Below are 7,285 nucleotides of genomic sequence, written 5' to 3' on the forward strand. Positions count from 1 at the left end.
CTTGCCTAGCGTCGCAATTTATTATGCTAAAAATATCATTCCAACTCCCTTTTAAGTTTTATTTTACTGTAAAAAGACAGCGTTTTAATAAAAAAAAAGAGGTTGCTATTTGAATTTCCGAAGTTCTCTGTAAACATGGGTACTGCGCACTCATTTATGGTATAATTCTTGAGTGAATATAATATAAATCCTAAATAGAAAACTTTATTAAAATCATTCTAACGATAAGATCTCCAGAGGGTTATATGTTGGCGAAGTTATTTTATAATCGCGTTGTATTATTAAAATAACCTCTTGGAAGCATACAACTTAAGAGCACGTAATATTAAAATAGCTTCTTAAAAGAAAGAGATGGATTAAAATATTTTCTTTTAAAAAAATTCATGAATCCATTTAGAAATTATGACACATATATCATTTGAGTGAGTTTGAGATTATATAGAAAAAATACAATTTGTGAAGAACACACATTTTGAAGAGATTAATACATAACATATGCATAATTTTAAATTAACTTATAGAGAATATAAACTTTTAAGAACACAAAGTGCTAAAATATTTTTTAAAAGAAAAATGTGGATTAAAATATTTTGTTTTGACGAAAAATATCAATTAATTTAGAAGTTACAGTACATAAATCATTTGAATGATTTTGATATCACATAAAATGATATATTTTGGGATATTGGGATGCATATTTAATAGAGATTAATAATTATTTTTTAGTTTAGAAATTAAATTAGAAATAGAATCATGTATCTATTATTAATATGAATCACGTATTCTTGAGAACACTTAATTTTAGGATCACGGAGTGTTAACATATTTATTTCTTTTAATTAAAAATATGGATTAAAAGTATTTTGTTCCAAATGAAATCAGTGATTAATTTAGAAATGATCACGTAATGCGAATGATTTTTAGATCATATGGGAATAATATATTTCGAAAATAGCTTATATTGTGAACAGATTAATAATTAGTCGTTTAAATAAGAAATTAATTCAGAAATCGAATCACATAAATTTAATTAAAAGGAAATATCTGGAACATATAATTTTGAGAATACATTAAACAATTGTTTGTAAATATGTATGAATTAAAAATATTTTAAGAAGCTAATTGTTCGTTAATTTTAAAGTTCTCACACTTATGTGTTTTATAGTTTACATCAAAGGGACATTTTTGAGAGCACTTAGAAATTATTTTGAGTATTTTTTTAAGTGAAAAGGATTAGTTCTAAAAATGAAATAAAATATTTCGTAAGTGAATAATATATATTTAACTAATGCAAGTTTTATTGACATTTATAAAAATAAATATGTTACACATTTTATAAAAATCATTGAGTTTTGTCCGCATTAATTACGTGAAAAATAAACAAGTAAACAAAATTTAAATTTTGTATAGAATCTTAAAAACTAAGTATGTTGAAATTTTTTCTGAGAATTAAGTATTTTTCTTAAGTAAATGGAGATATTTTTGTTTGCTTTATTTTCGAAAAAGCTTTCATTAAATTAAGTATCACGACATAATTTTTTTAAAAATCATGGGAGTATTTTAAGCCTTATAAATAATGCATAGTCATTTTGGAAGTACTTAAAATCAATTACCTATTTCCTGTTAAGCAAGAGATTATCAATTCATGACTGTGAGATAAACGATGAGATCCGGAAAAGGTTTTAAATTAAAGACAGATAATATATTGGCATTCAATTCAGAAATATACTTCTTTTATTAAATTCAACTAATTTAAGTTTACGTGACATGTTTTTGTTTTTAAAAACTATTTATGTCATTTAAAAATAGGAAATGAATAAATTGCAAAAAATAATATAATTTGTTTCATTTCAGTGTCTTTTATCTATTTGTTTTTAATTTCAGTTTCTAAGTGAGTTGTGTAAAATTAATGATCATTTTATTAAATTCTATGATATACTTAAAAAACTCATTGCTATTCAATTGTTGACAAATATCTATAGAAATAAACAGCATGGTTATATGTATGTACTGTAAACAAATCCTCAATTCTAAAACGATCCCTAAATAAAATTTGGTGTACAGTGCTTAAAATAGAAAATGGACCACCCTAAATAACTTATGATCTAATGATAGGATCTTCTAGCTCTAGGTCTCAATCTAATGCCAATTAATAAGTGCAGTAGATATTTTAATTTGCGAAATCAGACACTAAAACGTATTTTTTTCTGAGTAATCATATATTTTTCTAACCACCAAAATATAGGGGGTAGCCTCAATCAGGAAAATATGGTCCCCATAGTTTTTGCTTAGCTCACTATACTTTAAGAACGTTTTAAGACAATTAAAAACTTTTTACCCACGATTTTAGAGCTAGTGTATCCAAAGATAATTCCATGCAAAATGTAACACTTAGTAAATATTTACTATTTTTTATTATTTTATTTACTAACAGTCGAAAAATTATTGAAAAGCAAGGTGTACAATTTTTTTATATCGTTTCAAAAAGTATAATTTTAAATGACAAAATACAAAATTTCAGCTGTCAAATAGTTCCTAAGAAATCAAATTTAAAAAATTAGATTATTTCAAAATTCGATTTCTCTAGAACTATTCAGCGGAGTTTGCTCAAATTGCGTATTTTGAAATTTAAAAGTGTAATCTTTAAAATGATTTAAAAAATTGCTCATCTTGCATTTCAAAATTCTTTCGGCTGTCTTTAATGGAATAATAAAAATAATAATTACTTACTATAAGTCAAATTTTGCATAGAATTATCTTTGGATAAACGAGTTTTATAATTGTGTGTAGAAGTTCTTCAATTCACTTAAAATGTCTTCGAGATATTGCGAAAGACGCAAAAAGTAAAATTAACATTAAATGGTCCAATATTTGGACTCCTGACCAAACTATATTGATCACATGCGGCTATCCGCTATAATTTTGGAGTCAAAAATCCGAATCCGATGGAAAAAAAAGGTGCGTTTTTTCAGAGAAACTATGTTTTTGTGTCTGATTTCGTATCTTAAAATATTGTCTGTAGTATTGAATTAGCATATTTGAGGCCACTCTCTCGAACTTTTAAGATCGTGTCCTAAAACGCGAAGATCCTATCATTAGATCAAAAGTTATTCACGTTTGTCCGTCTTATATTTTGCGCTCTGTACTTAATTTCGAAGGCACAGAGAACCTAATTTGTAACTTTAAAAACCCCGGTTCATGCGCTACGACTCAAAGAAATAGTTTTTCATAGGATTCGTCAATTACTTTCTAATATCATTTATCTATCGAACATAGTTTCGTTAGTGTATTAACGTCAATATACACCGTTTGTTAGGCTAACCGTGGGGGGGTTCGTGGTTTTCCCAACTATGTAACGTAAATACAGGGTTAGTTCGATAAAAAAGACCAGCTTGTTAGCTAATAACTGCTAATTTGCAAGCTCTAATCAATCTGAAATTAAGAATTAGTCTTATTGCACGTTTTTATTAATTATTTACCTTTGATTTCCTGTGTTAGATTATCGCAAGTGAAACCAGCGTTAATAATTTCATGACATGTGATAAAGGCGTCATCGTATTCGTATTTTAAAAGTTATATGAGTTGCGTGCTTCCTATATAAATACGTACACGAATTAAAGCGTGTTTCTATAAACTTAATTGGAACATGACAAGAACTAGTAAAATAAACTTCTAGTCATGGAAAAATTTTGGTAAATTCTGATTGAATATCACATTTTAAATGCTGCCATACAGGTATATGCATAGTTATTTTTTCCTTTGGTGAGATGAAATCTTAACTCATACTATTATAAATCTAATAGTATGAAGGCACACCGAAATATACAACGAATAATAAAAAACGAAGGCTGTGTATTAAAGTGTCTCAAATGTGTTGCATGGTGATATTGGGGTACTTATCGGTTTCGGAGGATGGTAAAAACTTATTACTACATTATAATATGTTGTCATTACCACAGTTCTTATAACGGAAATAACAGTAGTACTTAGTAGCATATGTGTTGTTGTGTTGTTGTTGTTTCTAATACCACTAGCCAAATACCAGCAAGCCTGCTTGGAGAAACCAAGGGAATTTAAGGCAGAGGGTGCGTTTCTTATGTTTCAGTGGCGGCCATGCATGACCAAGAATTTGATTTCAGTCACACTTACGTCACAGCCCGCTTCAGAGGGCGGATCAATTCTTACATCCCTTTATTCATCCTCAAATCATAATTTTGACTTGAACCAGGGAACGATCAATCTCTATTTCAGCACTTCCAGAGGTATTGATTTGTTATGAGAACTTGGAGGATTTTGTGTCCCGACAGATTTAACGTGCACCAGTCACCAATTACTACATGGGGAATCTTCGGTCGACAAGGATCGAAATCACGATTTCTTGGACATGAGCCTAACGCCCTATCAACCAGGCTATCCTGGTTGAAAGGACGTTAGGCTCCGCAGTACCACATTTAACTAAGCATTACTGACATCAATAATTGTTTGGCCATTTATTACGGCCTTAGAAATAAGCAATGATCTTTGTTCATTCACCAAAAATAATTTGCGTTGATAATAATTATTTTCGACAGTTACAATTAAGTTTTGGCAAAGACACAAACTGATTTTTTATAAATTTATTAAAAAGTTGAACTAATGGAAAATAGTTACCGATTCGTATATGAGAACCACAAAATCTTTGACCTATATTGTTTTTGACCATATTGTTATTGATACCAGAAGTGCTTAGTTTCGTAATAAAGACAAATTGAAATAATTTTATGCTAAAAAAATTAAATTTATGGAGAAAGAGTACTTATTCAAGGAAAACTATAAAAAAATGCTTTATTATTATTGTCACCAATGACGCTAAATTAGTTTCAGCAATAGGTAACTGGTATTATGAATTTTTTAATAGGTACTAAATATGCTAATATTTAAACTAAGATGGCAATTACAAGTTTTGTGGAAATAGATTTTTACCCCTCACCAAAAGGAATAGCTATCGGAGAAAATTGTTGAGTATTAGAAATTTGGACTATCAGACAGGGCTGAAAGCCCATATATATCAAGACGGAAAAGCGTAAAAACTGGTAACAAATAAATTTCATTTTTTAGCTTTCTTTCGGGAATAATAAAAATCTATAACTACCAATTGTTTTTAACGCATACAATTTTTATATTGAATTGCTTCTTCGCCGAGAAAAAATTAATTACAGTGAATTGTTTAATGTTAAGAATAGATTAACTCCTCGCGAATATTGTCTAATATTAAAATAGTTCTCCTACCAGTATTTTCTCTTTTCCGTCACGCTTTCAGGCCTGCTATCAGGAGCTGACCTCATGAAATAGCACTATTTTAAACTAGCTTGAATACAATTCAATTTTATTTTGATTTTAAGAATTTATAAAAACATGTTTAGATTAATCTGATAAAATAAAGCTACCGGAAAGGAAAACATATGAAAATAATAATAAAGTGAAACAATTGTAATTGTTTTAGCTTAACTAACTGTGACGGTATATGTCTTTCAGTTAGTTTTGTACCTAATTTCGAAGGTTGATTAATATAGTTTAGTGATTACTTACTTTTTCACCCCGTCAGAAGAATGGGCATTCAGCTAGTTCGAAATAAAATTTAAACTGTTATTAAAAACCGCTTCAGTACTGTTCATTTAAACTGTTATTAAACGCCGTTTCAGTTTATTTCCAGCATGTAGTACAGATGGATTAGAAATCAAGAATATGTGTTTCAAAATTTTACCTGAATTTAAAGTGAAAAATGATTTTATTATAAAATTGAATGAATGTAATTGGCAAAAAAAGAGGTAATTGAAGACGGTGTTAGAAGATAATGGAAAACATTGTATGATATTGAATTCACGTGGTGTTTAGAGGTCATGCCATCAAGTGTACCAGACTTATGTGAGACAATTTTTAAAGCTAATATGATCTTAAAGTTAGCGTATGGGCCTAACATACATGTTTTTAAAAATGTAGAGCATCATCAAGTTGTTGGTCTAGGGGGACAAGAAAATTAATTCAGCACAATGACACATAGGTGGCAAAGTGGTCGCCTTTACTTACGCATTGACAGCTCAGAGCCTTAATTAGGCTCATTTGTGCTTTTAGTTGTGATAATACTAACAGAATTAACAATATAACAAAACTAATAGCTCTTCTTTATATGATAAGAAAAAATATGGTTAAAAACTACCCAAATATGGTAAAATTTATCGGGCTTACGGCACTATGGGAACACCAAGGAGCTCGGTAATTTTTGCCGAACCGCTTTGGTAATGATTTTGGTAAAATTTGCAATAAAATATAGCCTTATGATATGAGATAAAATTTGATGAATGTGATAAAAGTTGGTAATTTTATCATGATAACTTAGAGCATGGCATAAAAGATACATTTTTGGTTAAATTTGCTTTTCAGTTTCGTATTTGTTACTAAGTGTGTATTACTGAATTTTGGTAATAAGAAGTATAACTTTGAAAACCAAAATTTCCGGTGAACCATTACAATATGAACGAAAAAATTCACAAATGAATGATTTAAGTATCACGTATATTAATACCAGACATATTTTTTCCAGAAATGTTATAACCATAAAGTAAGGAAACGTTACAGAATTTTTTCAGCTGTATATTTGCTGGTCTTTTGAGGCAGTCCTACTATTTATGAAAGTTTGATTTTATTAACATTTTGGTTTTGTGAATACTAAAATGTTTAAAATAATGTTCGTGGTAGCATTTATTTATTAACGGCAGAGCAATGTTTTTATCTAAGATTGTAAATAAACGAAAAAGAAGTAAATAAATAAAAAAAATGAATAAATAATCATTTTTGAGTATTAGGTAATATGAAGTATCTTGTAGTTTTAAAACGTTTTGCTAATTCTGAAACTTTAAAAGTAATGGGATATTTTTATCTATCTAGAACGACCATTGTTGTCCTAGAACGCCCACAAATAGGAAAGTGAGCATAAATATTTGGTTTTCAGTTCAATTGATATCACTAAAAGTTAGAAAAAGCTATTTTTAATAATTTTAATACTACGCAATATACTCAGCGATAAAGCGACATCCTACAGCACTGTAAAAAATTGGTATAACGAATTTAATCGTGGTCGATGTTCGATGCAGGACAAATCCCGTGCAGGTCGTCCAAAATCCGTTGTTGTGCCAGAAAAGATCGATGCTGCGCGTGAGCTGATAAAGCAAGATCGTCATGTGACATACCGTGAGATCGGGGCGTCTTTGGACATTAGTATGACTAGCATCAATAAAATATTGCATGA

Source organism: Parasteatoda tepidariorum, chromosome 6, assembly GCF_982258835.1.
Source record: "Parasteatoda tepidariorum strain Cologne lab strain chromosome 6, Ptep-v5.0, whole genome shotgun sequence".
NCBI classification, from domain to species: Eukaryota; Metazoa; Arthropoda; class Arachnida; order Araneae; family Theridiidae; genus Parasteatoda; species Parasteatoda tepidariorum.